General features: G+C 37.2%; 1 protein-coding gene and 1 long non-coding RNA gene across 2 annotated transcripts in view; both read left to right on the forward strand.

The window, feature by feature from the left end:
* nalf1b (NALCN channel auxiliary factor 1b) overlaps positions 1-21,411 on the forward strand; it is a 113,573-nt gene that overhangs the window by 71,730 nt on the left and 20,432 nt on the right. The gene's annotated exons all lie outside the window — the stretch shown is intronic.
* LOC310723167 lies at positions 13,015-17,554 on the forward strand. The gene is made up of 2 exons (XR_014532606.1): positions 13,015-13,563; positions 13,625-17,554. It is a non-coding gene; the product is annotated as an uncharacterized lncRNA (long non-coding RNA).

The following is a 21,411-nucleotide window of genomic DNA, read 5'->3' on the forward strand; positions in this document are numbered from 1 at the left end:
GGTCCACTCTTCTTCCAGTCTCCTCCACAGTTCAGTGACTGTAGTGGGTTTCTTGGCCATAACTTTGTCGCCAAGGATTTTCCAGAGGTTCTCTATTGGGTTGAGATCAGGACTCTGGGCAGGCCATGTCATTATTTCAATGTTTTCAGTTTCAAGGAACTGCTTTACCTGTTTTGCTGTGTGACATGGAGTGTTGTCCTGCATAAACACTGCAGGCTGATTGGGTGATGAATGCAGGGAAGGAACCATATGTTGTTGAAGAAGGTTCTGATAAACATTTGCATTCACTCTGCCATGTAGCTGTATAAGAGGCTCAACTCCTGCTGCAGAAAACATGCCCCAAACCATGACACTTCCTCCTCCACTTTTCACTGACTTCTTTACACACTTTGGGTTCAGTCTTTATATAAATAAATTAAACTTGCTTTCTTAACTAAAGTGAACTTTGGACCAGTTCTCCTCTGTCCACACAACATGCTTAGTCTAGCCTTTTGATTCTTTCTGCTAATGAGAGGTTTGGTCACTGCAGAGTGGGCTTCCAGTCCAAATGCTCTTAAACATCGAGACACTGTATGACGAGACAGATCCTTACCCTGTTCAGCGCTGAACTGCTGAGCAATTCCAGCTGCAGTGTGGAAACAAGTGCCCATTGAGATCCTCCGCAGTATCCTGTCCTCTCTTGTATTTGTCTTCCATGGACGACCAGCCTTCTTGGCAGACTTGAATGAGTTTGTGATGTTGTAAAGATTAAATTTCCTTGAAATCACAGATTTGGAACGACCAACTTGTCTTGCTATGGCTGATAGGGTCATCCCTTTGGCCTTCATCTGGACAACCTGCTGCTGGAGGCTTTCAGTCACTTTAGAACGGCCCACCATCTTGCAGAGTCACTGTCTTGTCTTGTGTTGTTTTTTGCACTGTTTGCACCAGCTGCACACATGCACTTTATGTGGCGAGGATCTTAGTTCTCGGCCCTGTGTCTTTCTGTTCTGTACTGTTTGTTTTATGTTGTTCTATGTAGAACCTGGGTTCAGGAGGAACGTTGTTTCATTTCACTGTGTACTGCATCAGCTATATATGGTTGAAATGACAATAAAAGCTTCTTGACTTGACTTGACTTGACTTGAAACTGGAAGTTAGGCTGCCAGTTAAATAGGGGTTGACAGATAATCAAGGAAATTAGCACCAGGTTCCAGATTAACACCAATAACTGGGAGGTATCTGAAAGTGTTCTCTAATGTTGATCAGTGTGTTTTCTGCAAAATAATGTTTTTTTTTTTTAAATGCCTTAGTTAATTTGTGGAAAAGGTGTTCTGGTAGCATGGTATAGACAGGACAAAAACTCCTTCAACTGTTGAGCAGTGAAGATGACATCAATCATGGTTATTGCAGCAACATTTTTACAAATTATATTGCCAATATTATTCATACATGACTGATAAACCCCATGTAATACAGTGTTTGCTTCAAGGTTGGATGACGCATAACACTGAACATACACATGACATCCTGTTAGCATTTTGGACATCTGCATATGAGTCTGCTCTGTATTCCTCATGCTTACCCACACAAGTATGCTTTATCAAAAACAGCCCTAATCTGAGTTTATGAGTGTATATTAGAATCCTCTACAATACTGTCTTTGTGGCTTTATATACATATCTCACAAAATTGAGTACACCCCTTACATTTCAGCAACCATTTTATTATATTTTTTCAAAGGACAATACTATAGAAATAAAAAATTGGATATACTTTAGAGTAGTCAATGTGCAGCTTGTATAGCAGTACAGATTTCCTGTCCTCAACATACAAATAACATAACACATAATAACTAATAACATATTAATAACTCAACATATAGCCATTATTGTCTAAATAGCTGGCAACAAAATTGAGTACACCCTAAGTGAACATGTAAAGACTGTGTCTGACTGTATCAAGACTGTATCAAATATTAAAATATTTTCTGTGAGCATTGTTATCTAGCATTGCCTTAATCCTGCTGGGCATTGATTTTACCAGAGCTGCACAGGTTGTTTCTGGGATCCTCTTTGTGACATCACGGAGCTGCTGGATGTTAGACACATGGCCACCTTTTGCATGATGATGTCCCACAGGTGCTCAATTGGGTTCAGGTCTAAATACCATTCCATCACCTTCAGCTTCCTCAGCAATGCAGTTATCTTGACGGTGTGTTTGTGGCCGTTTTTATGTTGGAAAACTGCCGTTTGGCCCAGCTTTTGAAGGGAGGGCATCATGTTCTGCTTTAGAATGTTACAGTACATGTTGGAATCCAAGTTTCCCTCTATTAACTGCAGTTCCCTAGAACCAGCAGCACTCATACAGCCCCAGACCATGATGCTACAACCACCATGCTAGACTGGTACTCCTCACCACACATGCTGGACACCATCTGAGCCAAACAAGTTTATCTTGGTTTCAGTAATTCATGCTCTTGGACAGGTTGTCTTCAGCAAACTGTTTGCAGGATTTCTTGTGAGCCAGCTTCAAATCAGGCTTCCTTCTAAGACGACGGCCATGCAAACTGACTTGTTGCAGTGGGTCTTGATTGTCCCTTGTGAGGCCTGTTCCGAGTGGAACCCATCTTGGAAAGCCTCTGTATGACCCTGGCCACTGTACAGTAACTCAGTTTTAGAGTGTTACCAATCTTCTTATAGCCTAGGCCATCTTTGTAAAGAGCAACAATTCTAATTCTTAAATCATTTGCAAGTTCTTTGCAATGAGGTGCCATGTTGAACATATAGTGGTCACTATGAGAGAATTGTACTCAAAGCACAAATAAATTTAACTGCTCTTATACAAGGTACACAAATGTGTATGGTCCTGTGAAGCAGACAAAACATGAACATGATGAATAAGACACAATTATCATGGTTACACGATGTACGGCTGTTATCACTTAGGGTGTACTCACTTTTGTTGCCAGCTATTTTGACAATAATGGCTGTATGTCGAGTTATTTTTAGAGGACAGTAAATCTGTACTGCTATACAAGCTGCACATTGACTACTTTAAAATATATCCAAGTTTCATTTCTACAGTATTGTCCCTTAAGAAGATAAAATAAAATGGTTGCTGTAATTTGTGAGGGGTGTACTATATATATATATATATTGTGTGTGTGTGTGTGTGTGTGTGTGTGTGTGTGTGTGTGTGTGTGTGTGTGTGTGTGTGTAAAGAAAGTTGTCCTTAGATAAACAATTAGTATTCTCTCTTGTGTTGTTCAGTCCTATGCTTGTATGTGTAACAAAAAACAGATTGAATGTAAGAGGGAAGGAGAAAGCGGGAGACCAGGAGGTGATGTTTGTTTATAGCTTCCTGCATGGCAGGAGACAGAGAACAAGAAAGATCCTCACCATACCTTTTTCCTGAAAAACAATCAACAGCTGTAATGTCCATCAATATTCCTCTACATGCTGCTTCATTTCCTGTGTATTTCAGTGCTATACAGTACCATTCAGAATGTCATTAAGTAAAGGGATATTTTATGTTTTATACAATATTTAATTCTCTCTTTCCAACAGTGATCATACACCAGATAGGCCGTTGATATAGAACCAACTGGAATGTGTATTCTGAAATGGTTAAACTTGAGCTGAAGAAATCTGGAAATGTGGCCTTTATCAAAACAGAAAAGGAACAAAATCTGTCTCAGTATCACATTCACTCTAGGGCTCATGGTGTGTTTTTGACATGCTGATTTACTGCTTTCTTTGTAGACTGGATGTTGAGATTGATTAGGCTGCTTTGACAATATAAGCATGACGCACATGGTGGACTAAACTCCCCGCACTGACCTGGGGCAATGGGGTAAAACCAGTGGGTGGCCTGTTGCTTATAGCTATTTTTGGGAAAGCAGAAGAAAGTCAAGATGAATAGCTAGAGTCCTTATGCGTCTTCTTTCACAGTGTCTCCATCTTTTGTTAGTGCTGAAATAATTTTCCAAAGATTTTCTAAAAGATTTTCAAAATCTAAACAAATGAGTAATGAGTAACAAAAACTACCATGGCCAGGATATAGCAGTTACTGAACAGGAATAACATTTCCTGAGGAATCTGTTCATTGTAGCATAACTATTTTTTGGCATTTTTTGCCATCTTAGCTTGTGATTCACTTAGCTTTTTTAGTATAGGAGCTTTGCTTTTTTTTTAGTTAGTTAAGGGCCAAATTCATATTTGTCAACTTACTGTAAGTCATGCCCTAACAGTCAGATGATATTTAAGAAAAGTTCTCTGTATTTAGAGACAGCTAGCACATTTTCTTTATTGACAATATAGTGTTGCATGAATAAGCATAGTTATAAATGTAACATTGTTTACTGCAGTTTTATTTTAATAATATGCTGTAGTTTGAAGGGGATAAGTACTGTTAGCTGCTGTTATGTCCTCATCTTAGAGTTGTTATTAATTTTATTCATGTAAACTTCAGTCTTCGAGATAAACAGTACATTTGATGATAATGATTATATCTTCTCTTTGTAGGCAAAAAATGAAATACGTTTTCATGAAGTTTTACATAAACAATAACTGCAACAGAAAATTACATTAGCAGTTCACTTATCAACATGCAAACTCTTCAAAACATGACTAGTATCTACTATGCAAACAAAAACTTCCCATTTAGCAGAAATCTGCTAAGTTTATGCACACTTATTAATATATTTGACATGGATTTATAATACATAATTAATATATAATATACATTTTGTGTCTAAAATATAATATACCAAATAACTACAAGCTATCAATATTTTAAAATAATTAGATCAAATGTACTGTTGGCCTCAGTAAAATTGTGTATGTGGGCATCTAGCCACATGAAGATAAAAACAAGTTGATCCTGCTTTTGTGAAGTTGATGAAGTTGGATCTCAGCCTGGATACACACTTCCAGCTAAATTTCATTAACCTTTTGATTGCCCTCATGCTGCTAATCCAGTCTATGGTTTTTATTGTATACTAATGTTCTATCGTTCATAAAAGCACAGCCACAAATTCTCAGTTCCATAATAGTATAATGAAAAGAATTGAGCAAAGTTGAAATGGAAGGTTTTGAACCTACTGCCCCTGCAATAGGTTCATTACACATTGATCTACAGACTTCAGGTAACTGCTTGTACATTAATAAGGAATTGATCGATGAGGAAGGCCAATGCTTAAGGGCCAATTGAAACATTGTAAATATAAGGATAGATTTACGGAAAGCCTTGTTAGGAGATCGGCTGTTACTTTCAGCATAAAGAATGTTGTATTTTTAATTAAAATGTACAACATTAATGAAGCCCTTTTGCTTGTATATTATAATGATCCTGTTGAATGATGATTTGGCTTTGAGCTTGATAATTGAACAGGATATGCAGGGAACCTGTACTTATGTAAACATAGGAAATAATTTAACATGAGATGTATTGAGCCAGAAACTGATTTACATGAAAGTCATATAGTATCAATATTTCAACATAGTCAAGCACTTAATTATTTAAATATTTGTTACATTTTTTCACTATTATAAACCTATATTTTTAATAGTTAGCAATATGTATTAATTGTGTGGAAATAAATGTAAAAAGTACGAGGACAAATATGAAAGTGCTTTAATACCCGTTTCCTTCATTTCTGCTCTTTAACCAGACAGTTTACCAACCACAAGAGCACATAGACCAGAGGTTCTCATCTCTAGGGGACCCATTGCAATTTCTACCTGGTAAAAATAAATCTAATCTCATCAGATTAATTATAAAATCTTTTACTTTTTGAAGCCTTTGGGAACCAGCACATTACTTGTGCATATAGGGAATACAGTATGTAGCCTTTGGCAGATCAGCAGTTTAATTCAACATGCTTAACTAATGTATAAGGATAAGTTATTACTGTTTTCTTTATCCATTTTGATCTGAGAAAAAAAATCTTTTCTGTGCAGCCACAGAATGGAGCCTTGTCAAATCTGTCAGTGGACCAGGTATTAAGATAAAAAAAAACTGAACCAGTGAGAAATGTGAATTTTCATTTTATAGGTTATCATTAGGGTAATACCCCTCTAGTTGTTCTGCAAAGGTTTAACCAGCATGGCTTAAGACATGTCACTATAAGCCTGTGGTAGCTTAAAGTATAGACAGGCTTAAATAAGCTGAAATACATTCAATACATTTTATGCAACAGCAAAAACTACTTCTGCCCTAACATTAGAGCTGCATCTGTGTGTTAATACTTCAGAACTTATGGGACTAGATGATCAGAACAAATTTTCCATACTTGAAGTAAATGAAAATGATAGAATTTTGCTTAAGTTGCAGCTTGAATTAAGAATGTAGGTTTTCGCTAAAACAGAAATTTACATGGGGACAGTAAATGGTTTTTAAGACTGCACTACACCACCCTGTGTCACCGCATAGAGTGCCTGCACAAAGCCATGCCTGTATAACTCAGCTGAATCAGGAGACAAGAAGTATGGCTGAGATCCAGGAGATTTAGACAGCTACTATGCAGTACAGTTTGTGGAAAATATAAGCCTTTTTCAAGTAGCATCAAGACAAGGCCTACCAAGATATAAATTCACTTTGATCTCACTTTCTCTTTTTTATCTCCTACAGTCTTAACCATCTATTATGCAGGCCAGATTACCACTTTAAGATTGTTAAAGGAAGGCATTTTTATATTCTCACTGATATTTTTATTTTTCAAGTTTAGTTTGTAGAAATGGATGTCTAGGTTGAGTTTAAACCACTGTTTAATATGGAACAATAAACACCCTAGAATATGTACAAATCCAATATGGTAATTCCATGTGTCCATCTCTGACACAGCCCAGACTCCCAGAGTGTAGTTATGTTAATACTTTACTTGGCTGATCCACTTGATAACTCTAAGGCTTTTAATATATATTGGGTTGGATGAGTGCAATAAAATCATCTTGTTTTAGATGCACAGTTTTTGTTCATGCATTTTGGTAGAACTATAGCTTTGACACAAAATATATAAGGGGGGAGTGGTAGCTCAGTGGTTAAGGTGCTGGGTTACTGATCAGAAGGTCGGGGGTTCAAGCCCTGGTTTCAGAGCTGGCACTCTTTGGCCCCTGAGCAAGGCCCTTAAACCTCTGTGCTACAGGGGCGCCGTATCATGACAAGGGGCGCCATCACCGACTCTGACCCCAGCCTCTTAGCAAGCTGAGATATGCAAAGAACAAATTTCAACATGCTGTAATGTATATGTGACAAAGTCTATTCTATAACTTTATTCATATATTATATTTAGAAATGTATAAATATATCTATCTATCCATCCATCCTTCCATCTCTCTCTACAACCCCAATTCCAAAAATGTTGCGACTCTATGTAAAATGTAAATAAAAACAGGTAATAATTTGCAAATCTTACAAAACCCAGATTTTATTCACTGTAGAACATAGAAAACATATCAAATGTTGAAATTAATGAAATGTAATTAATTTTAAATAGGGTAATTTTTATTTAATGGCTACACCACCTCTTAAAAAAGTTGTGACAAGGCAACAAAGGTTTTAAAAAATGTTATTAAAAAGTGTTATTAAAACAGTAAAACATTTATCAACTAATTTGTTTAATTGACAACAGGTCAGTAAGATCATTGGGTATGAATAGTGAATCTAAAAGCAATTGTGGAACAATTTCAGAGTAATGTTCCTCAACAAAATATTGCAAAACAGTTATATATATCATATCTCCTCATTTATAGTGCATAATATCATCGAAAATGTCAAAGAATCTGGCGAAAATCAATATTGGCTGGGCTGGGCTCATACTGCCTGGGCTCATTAACGCCTCCAGAAATCATTGCCTGTGAACACAGTTCACAAAAGAAGAAGGCATGTGTGAACATGATCCACAAACACTGCCATCCTCTCTGGACCAAAGCTTATTTAAAATGTACTAAGGCAAAGTGGAAAACTATATATATATATATATATATATATATATATATATATATATATATATATATATATATATATATATATATATATATATATATATATCTTTAAATATAATATATATATTTTTTAATAATACATTGCTTGTCTTTATTAACACAGTTTATTATTATTAACATTTGCTAACAACATTTGAACAGTTTACATTTTTAAACAATTAAAAAAATTATTATTTAGTTTTTATAAAAAAAATAAAATAGAACAAATCAAATTAATACAATATACATTTTATAATATTGATTTAATTAAGAAATAAATTAAATTGCCACAAATCAAATTGATTAAATAAAATTAAATAAATGTAAAATTGTATTAAATAGTTTACATTTGTTGTGTGTGTGTGCGCGCTTGTGTCTCTTTTAACTTTCTAAAGATATAATCTACTTAACTGTTCTACTTATTTCAGCAAACTTTGACAAATGTCTTAATTTCTTCCATTCTTTATTCATTCGCTCCCTCGATATGTGAAATTGTCAGGATTTTTTCTTTAAAGAAAAATTCTTGAAGTTGGATATAAAAAGCTAAAGAATCTATAATGCTAACCACTTCCTGGTTAGCGGCTAACGCTAGCACTATGGATTCTTTAACGTTTTCATGTATGCGCCAAAAATATTTCCCGTACGGAGTGAGTAGCCACAGTGACACTGCGCTAACTATAGTTTCTTTTGCAATGTTTTCAAGTTTAATAGTAAAAAATGCGGTCAAAGTGTAACACGAAGACTAAACAAACTTGTGTTTTGCCACTTAATATGTTCCGGAGGGAACTTAGATTTTAACTATGTGCATTTTAACTATGAACGTTATAAAGGATTGCATTCAGTGCACATGTACCAAATTGAAAGCACTGAAGTACTGAAAAAAGTTTGGTACAAATAATTGTATCGTTATGTGTACCGTTCATTAGTGAGAATGGAGGCAGCAAGATAACATTAATGACCTCATATACCAGATTTGCTTTTTTTTTCTGAAATTACAGAATTTAATTGATTTTCAACAAATAAATGTTTTAGATTTCCCTCAATTTTTCTCTTGTAATTTATGCTTTACTAGTTATAACACCATATGTAGAGCCATCATATTTTATAGCAATAGCAGCAGTAGTATTTTGTGGGAAGAATTCTATTCAATCTTTCAGTAAAATTAAGATTTGGGACATTATTTATTTATTTATTTATTTATTATTATTATTATTAACAATTATTAATATTATTAATATTATTCTTATTATTGACTGATAGGCCATCCTATTGACATGCATGCATATTTTTGTGCTTTTTTTGTAGCAAAGAATATGAAAGTGGTTCCATAATTCTGAATATAAAATGTAACGGTGTGTAACAGTTATTTAAGTGTCTCATAATAAATTATATTAAAATAGTAATATCCCATGGGTTTTCCATAAAAAAAAGGCCTTTGTTTAATATGTTTGGATTTGACCCATCATGCTGGGATTTGCCACAGATTGAGTGTTATAGAAAATGTTATTGCACATTTTCTATAACAGATTTGATTCCCAGGAATAGACTTTGATGCAGTATTGATCCAGGCTTTATATATGTGTAGCTGCTAAAGTAGCAGAATTTAGTATTTAATAGCACACATTGGACAACTATATTTGACCTTTTACACACAGCAAATTTTGATTAGTAGTCAAGAACCAACTAAGCAGATGTCTGGAGACACTACTTGGGGTTGGAGACATGCTCTTCTCTTTCACCTCCCTCACCCGCCCAGTCCAGCGCCCGATTGCAAGGTTCGGAAGCATGCCTCTTGGCGGTTTCTTCCCTTTGCAAGGAGATTGTTCAACTCTACCTCTCTTCTTCTTCTGAGGTGGGGGTTGATGGAGGTCTCCAAGCCCCCTGAGACTACCCCTCAGGCAGTCCTCTTTTAGGAGCTCTTAGAGGTAGTGACCTGTGCTGTTGCCAAGCTCAAAATTGGCCGACCGATCAGCAGAAGGCTCGTCTGCCTAGTAAGCTGGACGTGCGCGTCATGCAACCTTGGTCACTGCCTCCACCGCAGGGGCTTGCCTTTCTTCCCAGACTTAGACACAGAGGTGTCCAGGTCGTGGGCTAGGCCTTATTCTTCCCGCCTCTTCAGTCCAAGGGTGTCACTATATTCTAATATAGTAGGACTGAGAGAGTGTTGACTGTGAGAGAGCTTCAGTGAGCACCCTCCTCGCTCTCTGCCCGGCACCTCTCAGTAAGCCCCTGGCAGGGCATTGCTCCGGCTCTGTGTGTGAGAGAGACTGATTCCCTTAAGAGACTGCCTGGCAGGCTGCTGGGTCTAATGGCAACCAAGACCAATGTGGTTCCACTTGGCCCCCTGCACGTGAGACCCCTTCATTGGTGGCTCAAGACCCAGAGGGGCAATCCTAGTTTTCCCAGAGGGGAAATCCACTCCGTATGGTCAAGGTCAAATGGGTTCTGTGTGTCTTAGATATGTAAAGAGATTCTGGGTTCTTGACTCAGGGGCCCATGCTTGGAGTTACTGGGTGCCGCAAAATGGAGTGGGAAGCGGTCATGAGTGGCCCTGCACTCAAGGTTTTTGAGGCATTTCCTCCCAGACCTCAGAGGCCACTATGAGGCCACAACACTTCGGTGGTTCCTATATCACACGAAACAATCTTAAACCAGGAAGCGGACGTCCTCTCGAGGCAAGGCCTGAAGCCCAAGGAATGGCGACCAATGTGGTGGAGCAAATCTGGGAACAGTTTCACAAAGCTCACGTGGACCTGTTTGCAACTCAAGAGACGTCATGGTACAGCCTTAGCAATGCCTGTACTCCTTTTCCCCTGTTGCGCTGATCCAGGAGATCTGGAGATAGTTCGCCGGGACGGAGTCGGGAGGTCGGGCAGGCCATGGTTCACAGATGAGGATGACATATGAAGCGAGGTGGCGCCTGTTCACTGCATAGTGTGTACATCACCGCCTAGATCTGGTTAACTGCCCACTTGGTTCAGTGCTTGAATTTCTTCATGAACAGTTCGCCAAAGGGTTAGCTTCTTCCACTCTGAAGGTTTACGTGTCCGCCATTGCAGCCTGTCATGTCTCCTTCCTTTTAGGCCCCAGACCGGGAAAAGCTTAACCGACAGCACTGGACAAATACATCCACAGAACAGAACTGTGGAGAAAGTCGGAGCAGCTGTTCGTCTGCTATGGCCCTCCAAGGAGAGATCTCCCTGCGAATAAACAGATGGTCAGCAGATGGATTATGGATGCAATTACTTCCTCTTTGAAGTCCTCTGGTCTTCCCGCTCCTTTTGGGGTCAAAGCACACCCCACTCGAAGTGTGGCTGCCTCTAAGATCTTGTCCTTTGGAGATTCTATTCAGGACATTTGCAACACTGCGGGCTGGTCCACCCTGCTGGCCTTTGTCAGGTTTCATAGCCTCGACCTCAGTGCCACTCCTAGCCCCTCTGTCCTTCACCCTAAATGTGCCCGTCCACACTAGGCAGGGATTGGTCAGTCTGGCTTAATTAGACTCTTGTTTCCAAATCGTTTGTAACCATGTAACCATGGTTCCCCAAGGAAAGAGACGCTGTGCCTCTATGCCACAGTGCCTGCAGCAATTCCTTCCCTTTTCAGAAGCCAGCGCTGGTTTCACTTCATGTGCTTTTAAGATTCCTGGTCGTGACGCCATGATTTTCATTGGACTGATTATACATGTGATTTGGACCGTGGACAACGCAGAGGCGTTTCCAAAGCGTTTCTGATGCAGCATCATGTTCCCTCAGGGAACCATGTTTACATACATAACCTGAAAACAATTCTTATCATGTTTATATGATGTGAATGACCTCGTCAACAATTTAGTCAAAATCTGCAGAATATTGAAATGTAGTTGATTCAGCATCATGCACATGCATACACTCATACACACTGAATCCGTCCTCAGAAGTGTAAAACCTAACAGGGAATTAGGGATTTATTTGTTATTCTTTTCAATTTAAATGCAAATGCGTGGCAGTAGCGCTTCCAATAGTGGGGTGGAAAAGAGGGAGGAAATCAGGAGTAGAAACATAAGAGCCCCTAGCAGCACAACCGAGAGCCTTCCAGCTTGCGTCATTGGGATTGCTGGATGTCATCAGTGGCGACTGATGCAGTGTGTATATATGTGTGTGTCGTAATACATTAATATTAGTCAGTACTTTTGGTAGACTATTGTAAATCCAGTTAGATTGCTGGTGGTGGCACTGTTTGTGTGTTTATGTGTATGTGTCTGTGTCTGTGTGGATGTGTGTGTAGGGGTCCAACCAAAAATGTGAAACAACACACAAACAAGAACATGGCACATTTGCATAATGAAATTGAGTGAAATCTTTGGGGATTTGGGTCTCTGCAGATCTGGACAAAAATTTTCAATTTTATAAGCCATGTTGGTTTCTGTTGGGAAGTGGGAGCAGGGACACAGAGCTGTATGGTTACATGTATAAAACATTAAATAAGTCACAATTTCATATTAAGGGCATAATGTAATTCATTACAGACTGCGATTCATTCCACCCATCGAGGGGCCTAAGCAGAGCCAAGCTCAAAGGGTTGATCAATAATCCATTGCAAATCACGAGAAGATAACTGGAATAAAAATAACGAGCTGCATGCCAACAAATAAAGCCAATATATTAAGTCATACATATGGCTAGCCACAATATTAATTAGGGCTGCAACATCTAATCAATCTATTTAGAAAAATCATTTTTGAAAAATCTATTTGAGCTGACTGTTAAGTAGCACTGTGGTACACATAACGTCACTTAATTTTTTTACGTACTTTTAACCGTACACATTACTCTACACTATAGGTCTAATGTTTGTAAATGGGGGACAATTTCTAATCATTCATTTGTGGTCATTGTAAGAAACATTAAAAATGCAGTGTACCTCCTTGAACCATGTTGTTTAGAGTTGTTCTGTTATGTTCTATTTAACAATCAAAAACATGAACATAGTTGCAAATGAATGATTAGTTTTCTACATTTTCTCAAATGTATTACTCATTCCAACTCATTGCATGAAGTAAGTACATTATGCAGTGTTGGGCAGTGCATAGCAAGAGCTCTTCACATCAGTTCACAAGCACTGAAACCTTTTTTAACCCAGTAGCAATCATGAATGCAATATTAAAATCAACCTTGTTCACTCTGCTTTTGATTTATAAGATGATTTGAGGAATTCAGCTATTAAAATTAACTATATAACTTCAGTCAGTTCCACACACTGAAAATAATTCACCTGATGCAAGCAAAATTAATCGGAGTGTTTCCGTTTGTGAGGCATCCAGCGTACTTTGGTGGGCTACACTGCTCAAAGTAGGATTTTATTTGCGCCCTAATTTACTAGAGTGAATTATTGGGAGTATTAAAAAAGGTTTCCCTTACAGTAGCAATATGTAATGATTATAGGCAGGAGAATGTTATCAGTATGTAGACACTTGAACTCCACGGCTACTGAATCAGCTGCTCCCTTTCTTTGTCATTCTCTTTCTTGATCTCTCATTTACATTTACAGTATATCTATGGCATTTGGCAGATACCCGTTTCCAGAGCGACTAACAACTGAGCAGAGGATGGTTGAGGACGTTTAAGGGCCCAGCAGTGTGTGTGGTATCCTAAAATAAGTTCTGCATATACAGTATGCAGCTCATTCTTTTCTAGTTAAATAATCTATAGTTAGATATGATCTTACATTTAAAGATTCAAAACTTTCAATTTTCTTTTTATTCCCTATATTGTCAAATAGTGGCTAAAAGGCATCCAGAACTATTGATTGGTTGACATACATTGGACATGCATTTACACTGAGAACATTATACAATATATTAATAGAAGTATAAGTATATGTACAAGATCAACAAAGAAAGAAAATGTCCAAAGAATCTAACAAGATAAAAAATATAATAATATAGTATAGACATCGAGTAGAGGTAAGTGCGGAGGGAGTGGAATACCTTGTCAAGTGAATTGTTTAATTGTGTGAGGTGGGCTTAATACACAATTTTTGTCAGGATATGTACTGTGTGTATGTTTGTGTGTGTGTGTGTGTGTGTGTGTGTGTGTGTGTGTGTGTGTGTGTGTGTGTCAGATATGCTGTTTATAGTCTAAAGTTCAGGTGCACTCCAAGGGAAAGACATGATAAGTGGTTTTGCACAAATCCATTCTATGCAAGATTTAACACTGCTGAATATAAGCGTTACATTTTAGCCTATTATAAAATGTAATAAATGGATCCTTTGATTTGTAAAACCTGTGGACATCTGTGTTTTGATGTCATGAATCTCTGCTGCCTCTCCATAGTCTTATTGACAGCTTATAGATCTGCTTCAAGGTCTGTCTGCACACACACAACCTTAATAAGCATCCCTTAACTAAACACTTGAAAGAATGTAATACAGGTAGCTGTTAATATTTGGAGCCTTACCTGAGGATTGACAGATAAATAGTATTATATACAACAGACCAATTGCAGGCTGTAGTGGAAATGTTGCTACGTCAGAGGTTCAATCTGGTTAGTATTTAAAGTTTCACATATTCTCCCCATGCAATCCCACCTTTCAAAAGTAGGTGCATTGGCTACTCTAAATTGCCTCTATGAGTGAATGAGTGTTGAATGTGTGTGCATGGTGCTTTGCAGTTGCCTGGCATTTGATCTAGGGTGTATTCCTGCTTCATGTCTAGGCAAAGATATACCCTGGATCCACTATATCCTTGATCAGGATAAAGTAGTTACTGAAGATGAATGAATGATAATAATGAATGAAAAAGGTTAATAAAGCATATAAATAGCTGGTTTAAGGCAGGGGTGTTCAAGGTCAGGGGTGTCCAAACTTTTCCACAAAGGGGAAAATGATTTTCATTTTCCATGACTATTAGGTGCGGCCCTTGCTTGGTTGGAATGAAAACCTGCACTCGCCCCTGCCCTTTGTCGAAAAGAAAAGAATCCCTTCATTGAGGCATGAGTTGCCTGTTCCTCTACAACTGTAGCCAAATTAATAAGGGTAGGAAAACTGGTTTCAGTTAGATCCACTTAATGTTGCTCAAAGGCTAAGCACAGAACAGATGTCCAGGCACCACAGGTAAATAGATTAGGCTGCTTTTACATGAAAGGGGCACCGGGAAATCGCAGACAGCCATGATCTACAGAAGCTGCCTACCTTTTTAAGTCAATGCACACTACTGTACGATACCAGTTGGATGTAGATATATTGGGTGGATAATTATAATTTGGTATATAAGTGGCCGGCCAAAAGGATGTTCTTGAACCTACATGCATGCTGTTACATTAACCACCACTTTACTGGAATGGTTTTGATTAGAATTTGGAATGTGGATATGGGGTGTTGACCATATTGAGGACAGGCAAGAAGACCTAGGGCACAGTAAGTATTACAGTTCGTGGGGTTGAGGTCAGATCACTTGATTTTTTATCCTGTCTAACTATGGCAATTCATGTCTTAATGTGCTCTTAGCTATTGTAATGGTAGAACATGTTTGGGCTTTAGTTGCAGTTACAGAAATTGTAATGCTACAGCATATTGTGGCAACATTGTGGCAAGTTTGGGGAAGGCCCGCATATGGTGCATGTTGTAATAAGCAAATTGCAAATTCTCTGCATTTTGAGAGAACAAACATACTAGATTGCAGAGCTGTATGTTATATTTAGCAGTGTGACAGAGAAAGCCAGACTATGTTATATACACTAGCAGGCATAGTAAAGGGGGTGCATTTTGTCATTAAAGATAAAATTCTCATTCTGAAAACTTGTTTGCTGATTGTTTATTAGAGATAGAAAAGGAAAGAACAATTATGTAGCAAGGCATAAAATGGCCTTAATATGCACACTGGGCATAATTCGCAAAGGGAAAAATATCAACCATCCTTTAGGGGCCAGTGGTAGCTTAGTATCAAAACCACAGAACAGTAGGGGGCTGCATTTGGCTTCTATGTTGATATGTCCAGGGAATCTGTGATGGAACCTAATCAAAGCACCATGGGATGCTATGGGTAAATAACATACTAGTAATTGATGTAATTTCCTAGTCAAAAGGAAATTATTTTTAAATAAGCAATGAAAAGGTTTTAATATAAATAAAATGCTAGAAATGTTTTTCCTTATACCATCTCATACAGTTTTTCCTGGCCAGGGTACCACAGGCTTGCTTGATAGGGATCAACTTAAAAATACAAATTTGTACATTTAAATGTTATTAGTAATATATTTATTTGTGCAAAGCTGCTTGAGGACCATATTTATTCTTAAACAATGTAATTGAATTAATTATCTAGAGTAATATTTGCCAACATAGAGATAGACATTCACAGACAAAACAATATTTTTTAAACCTGTTTGTACAAGAATCAACACAAACCCAGTATTGCAAGTTTAACTATTAATACTTTATGCTACATTCATAATATTATCGCTATTGTTATATTTACAGTTCCTGTTAATTTAATTATATCAGAATCATCTCATGCAAGGTGTTCGTAGTAAAACACAACAGACCTATCCAGAATTTTTAGCATTTACCACGGTCTACCGATTCTCATCCATATTTCCATATCCTAGTTTATTTGATATTTAGCAGAGATTTTGTTTGGTAAATAATAACAGAATAATGATCTCTTATTTTTACTTATGTTGTGAAAAAGTGCACATCATTCCTATTCCTTAATTTGCTCACTCGGTATTTATGGCATGCATGTAACATGCTTATTCCTCATAGATTTAATATACTGCAAATGCATCCAGTATTTATTTGGCTTGGAATAATGTTCGTCACATATCCTGCTGGATTTGGACTCGTATTTGTTTCAAAGCAGCAGTCACTCACCAGTGCTGCATCATGCCAGTGTGTTGATTATAACATTTTAAATAATATAAAATAAATCTGTGCATGATACATGTACATATTTGCATAATATGGTAGATGATTTCTTTTTCCACTTCTGCTAACACACTTGCATTTATTTTACTTTCTTACACAGTTTTTAACTTACCTCCCACTATACTCTATAAAGTTTCCTGGTTTCAGCTTTTCACATTCATTTTGCTTCATTATGTTTACTACATAAATTATTTTTTATGCATCGTTCCTTAAGTAGAAACTTTTTTAATGTCCTTCTTTTCCTAATTTCACCATGAATCTAAGGGGTATAATAGTATGTTTGGGTACCTGAACCTGTAGTAACAGAAAAACAAATATATTCAGTTCAGCAGAAAATGTTTGTGAGACCTTTCACACATAATTTGCATTAGAGAATACAAATGGACTAGACCTTTCTGCGTGTGTGTGCGGTTTCTAGGCAGATGCATTGATGCCGTTTGTGTATGATAATCTTTTTATTACAACAATAAGCTAAGCATTGCCATTTACAGTATTTGACTGAGATGGACAGGTTTTAGGCTCATTTACATTCAAGAAGAAACTTTCAAAAACTCAATCTAAATAGATATTTCATGCATGCAATTTATACTTGCATTTAAGGGCTAATTGTTAAAAAATGTGTGAAATTTGGAGAAGTAAGGATTTACTATATAATCTGTACCTAAATAATTTAGTAACTCAAAAATTTTTTTTTTTACTTTCTTGGCTGTCTTACTGGCCAAAGGGAAGCACAACTAAGCTTCCATTGTCTTTAGCTACATTAGCAATCTTTTTGCTCTGCTTATAAACCTTTTAGACAATAAAGCGCAAGTATTTTCACAGATTATTCTGTACACCTTGTCTGATTTGAAAAAATGATTTAAAAAAATATATTTTTATCATTGTAGTAATTTAAAAAGAAAGGGGGTGATTTCGATTATAGACTTGCATTAGAAATGTAATTAACAGATATTAGAAAGGTTTATTTTTAGGTCCCCTGGTGGTCTAGTGGTTAAGATGCAGCGCTCCCACCGCTGCGACCCGGGTTCAATTCCCGGTCAGGGAACCATCCCCAGGCACTCTTAGTGCCGGTCCCAAGCCCGGATAAATTGGGGAGGGTTGCGTTAGGAAGGGCATCCAGCGTAAAACATGTGCCAAATCAAACGTGCAGAGGATCCGCTGTGGCGACCCCTAACGGGAGAAGCCAGAAAGAAAGGTTTATTTTTACTACTAATGTATTTACTAGTTATTAAGTGAAGGCCATTGTGTTTAAATCTTGAAAAAATTATGCTTTTATATTCAATTAAATTAATTTTTATTTGTATAGCGCTTTTAACAATGAACATTGTCTCAAAGCACCTTTACACAGATCATGTGGTGATAAAAAATGAATATGTTCTTTATAAGTAAGTTTGTCCCTGATAAGCAAGCTGGTGGCGACTGTGGCAAGGAGAAACTCCCTGAGATGGCATAAGAAAGAAACCTTGAAAGGAACCACACTCAAGAGGGAACTCATCCTCATCTGGGTTGCATGTCCATTTATTGCAGATATACGATGTTGCGGGGTACAGTGATGGTGATCAGAAGTGAACTGTAGTCCTGAGTCAGCGTAGCAGACTGTTGACATTAACTACAGTCCAAATCCATCCTCAAAGCGCCCGTTCTTACTCCGGAATTTCATGGAACCACCCAATATCCACCACCTTATATAATTTCTCTTTGTTTATATTTAAGCTTTGCAAACTTTTTCCGTTTAATAAGTGAGCTATGTTGCTTTTTAATGCTAAGCCATCACCCTATAAAAAAAAGTCAAATGTTAAAAACTTTTACCACAAATTATTGTAGCCATTGCAACCTTGGAGCAATATATAGCAGTAAACTGAGGCTGTGATTTATGATTATGGTTTAAAAATGATGCATATAATGTTTTATATATCAAAATATATGTGAAATATATTATACCAAATAAAACATAAGGTAAAAGTGAACCTGCTGCTGGACCCTCTTAGTGTAGACCAGAAATAGATCAGGAACTTTAATTAGTCTGGCTTAGTCTAAATCTTTTTTATGAGGGCAAAGTGTAAAGACTGTAGCAGAAGACAGTGAATATGTAATTCATTTAAATTTACTTACATCAAGATAAGTGATTAACTTTGGCATTGGCTGCATAATGCTTTAAATAAGTGTTTAACACACACACACACACACACACACACACACACACACACACGTTACAGTATATATATATATATATATATATATATATATATATATATATATATATATATATATATATATATATATATATATATATATATCAGAGGTATACATAATTAGGGTTAACAGGAGATTTTCAAGAGAATCTCTTAATTTTCCTGCCTTGCCTCTTTACATCACTAAGTATGAGAAAGGAAGGGCCCTAGGGGGAGAAGATGCCTGTCACTATAAGCAATGGGACTTCCGCACACTATTAAAAAGATGCATTAGCTGCAGTGCACTAGCCATTAATGGCTCCAGAGTTCGGGCGACTTTCTCCATTATTAATATGCTTTCATGGATATGGAGTTATTCAGCTCGTAATTAAAGTGAGAGAACCCATCGATTTCCAGTGAATCCAAAAGCTCATGTGGTGCTGTGAAACCCTGTTGTGTGGTGTGAAGTGATCCATCTTTCTAAGTACACTGTTGACCTCGACTACTGCTCACGACTTCTGCTATGTGTCACCACACAACACTAACATCTTTTCTTTACTTTATCTTCATGTTTTCAGCTAAAGAGTTTTTTTTTGTCAGAAATGTACAAACTGTCACTTATAATGTTTGGTGAGGGTTCAGGTAATACGACAGCCGTTTTTTCTGAATAACTGTTGGACAATATAAGATATTAGTGCATGTCTGAAGTTGGAAGATTTGTATCTTTTTAGTGGTGAAATAATATATGATGTAAATGTGGCAGTTAATCAGAATGTTCAATAAACATATTGCAGACTGTAGTGGGTAGCATTGCTGCATCACAGCTCCAGGGTTATCAGTTCAATCCAGAGATTAGGTTACTGCCTGTTTGAGGTTTCATATGTTCTCCCTGTGTTCATGTGCATGCACTAGCTAATATAACTCTATTGAGACTACACTGTTGTCCAAGCAGTGTAGATTCCCTTCCCACACCCTCTTTTTCCCTGATCAAGGCTTTTCACTGTGACCCTGACCAGAATAAAGCGGTTAGTGAATATGAATGAGTGAGTGAGGCCTGACTGAGGTTACTATGACAGCAAAGACCTTGACCATTTAGACCTTGACCTTTAGTGTGGTATATGGTAACAAGAAAACAAATCACAGTGTAAACATAATACACTGCAGAGCCAGGATAGCCTTAGCTAGCAAACAAAAGATAATTGAACATGATTATTATCAAGCAGTCCAATCCAGACCAAACCCAGATGGCTGATTCTCCCAATTTTATATCATATTGGAAAAAAACAATGCTAAACACATTTAAGTACTTTTAATGTTTAGATCATTTAGTTAATTCAAAGTATATTCCAAATATGATGGCTTATCCTTTAAATGCACACACATTTGTAGACTTTATATAAATATGTGAGGTGTATATAGAGCAAGTTATAAATCAAGCTAATGGATATGCTGGGCTTGTAACAGGATATGGGTTCCACCCACAGGATATCAATTGAACTACTAGATAAACTTGTTTACCTCAGTATTCCCATTACTGCAATACTTGGATACTTTTCAGAGACTAGCCTCTGTCCCAGATGTCCCAATACTCAGGGTGCATCTGATATTGTATTTTTCTTAAAACAGCTTGTCATAATCCTCAGTGTTGCTGATTGCAGTCTATATACATGTTTTGTGTCTATCCCCTTGTTTGGACCAGCTTCCAAGAAGAATACAAAATTTGGAAAAAAAGAAAAAAATAAGCACGCACATGGCTCCACATGTATATTAGAGTATGATGAATTTATTTTCTTTGCATAGTCAGTGCCCCTATAGCTGCTCGGAATAGGGGCCATGCTCAAGAGCCCAGCTGTTGCAGTCTGGCAGAGCTCGGCTTTCTATCTATTAACCCAGAGCTTTAACCTCCACTGCATGCTTAACAAACAAACCTTTGAACACCACATCAGAAATTCTTCAAAGCGAGATATACTTATTAATGTCATGTACATGAAAGCCATCTTTATCTATATAAAGTTATTTAAGAAACAAGATAATCTTACATTTCTGATGTCAATTCTGCCTTACGGAAATAGGTCTGTCATTGGCCAGCTGCAGTACCACTCAAATGGCCTTTTTCTCTGAAAGTAGGTAGGTATCACTAGATATACAGTATACTATATATACAGTATGAAGTATGAAAAGGTATGCAGGAGTCTATTTGCTTGTTCTTACACAAAATATTCATTCCTTTTTTCATCTTATTTGACTATTACCCTGTTACGTGAAAGCATGTTATTTGAATTTAACACATAACCCCTGCTCTTTTTAGAGGGGGATAGTGAGTTTATACTACATGCTGATGGGTGGAACATGTGAATATATGCTAGCTTTG

The sequence above is a fragment of the Silurus aristotelis genome (assembly GCF_946808225.1).
Source record: "Silurus aristotelis genome assembly, chromosome: 3".
Lineage (NCBI taxonomy): Eukaryota > Metazoa > Chordata > Actinopteri > Siluriformes > Siluridae > Silurus > Silurus aristotelis.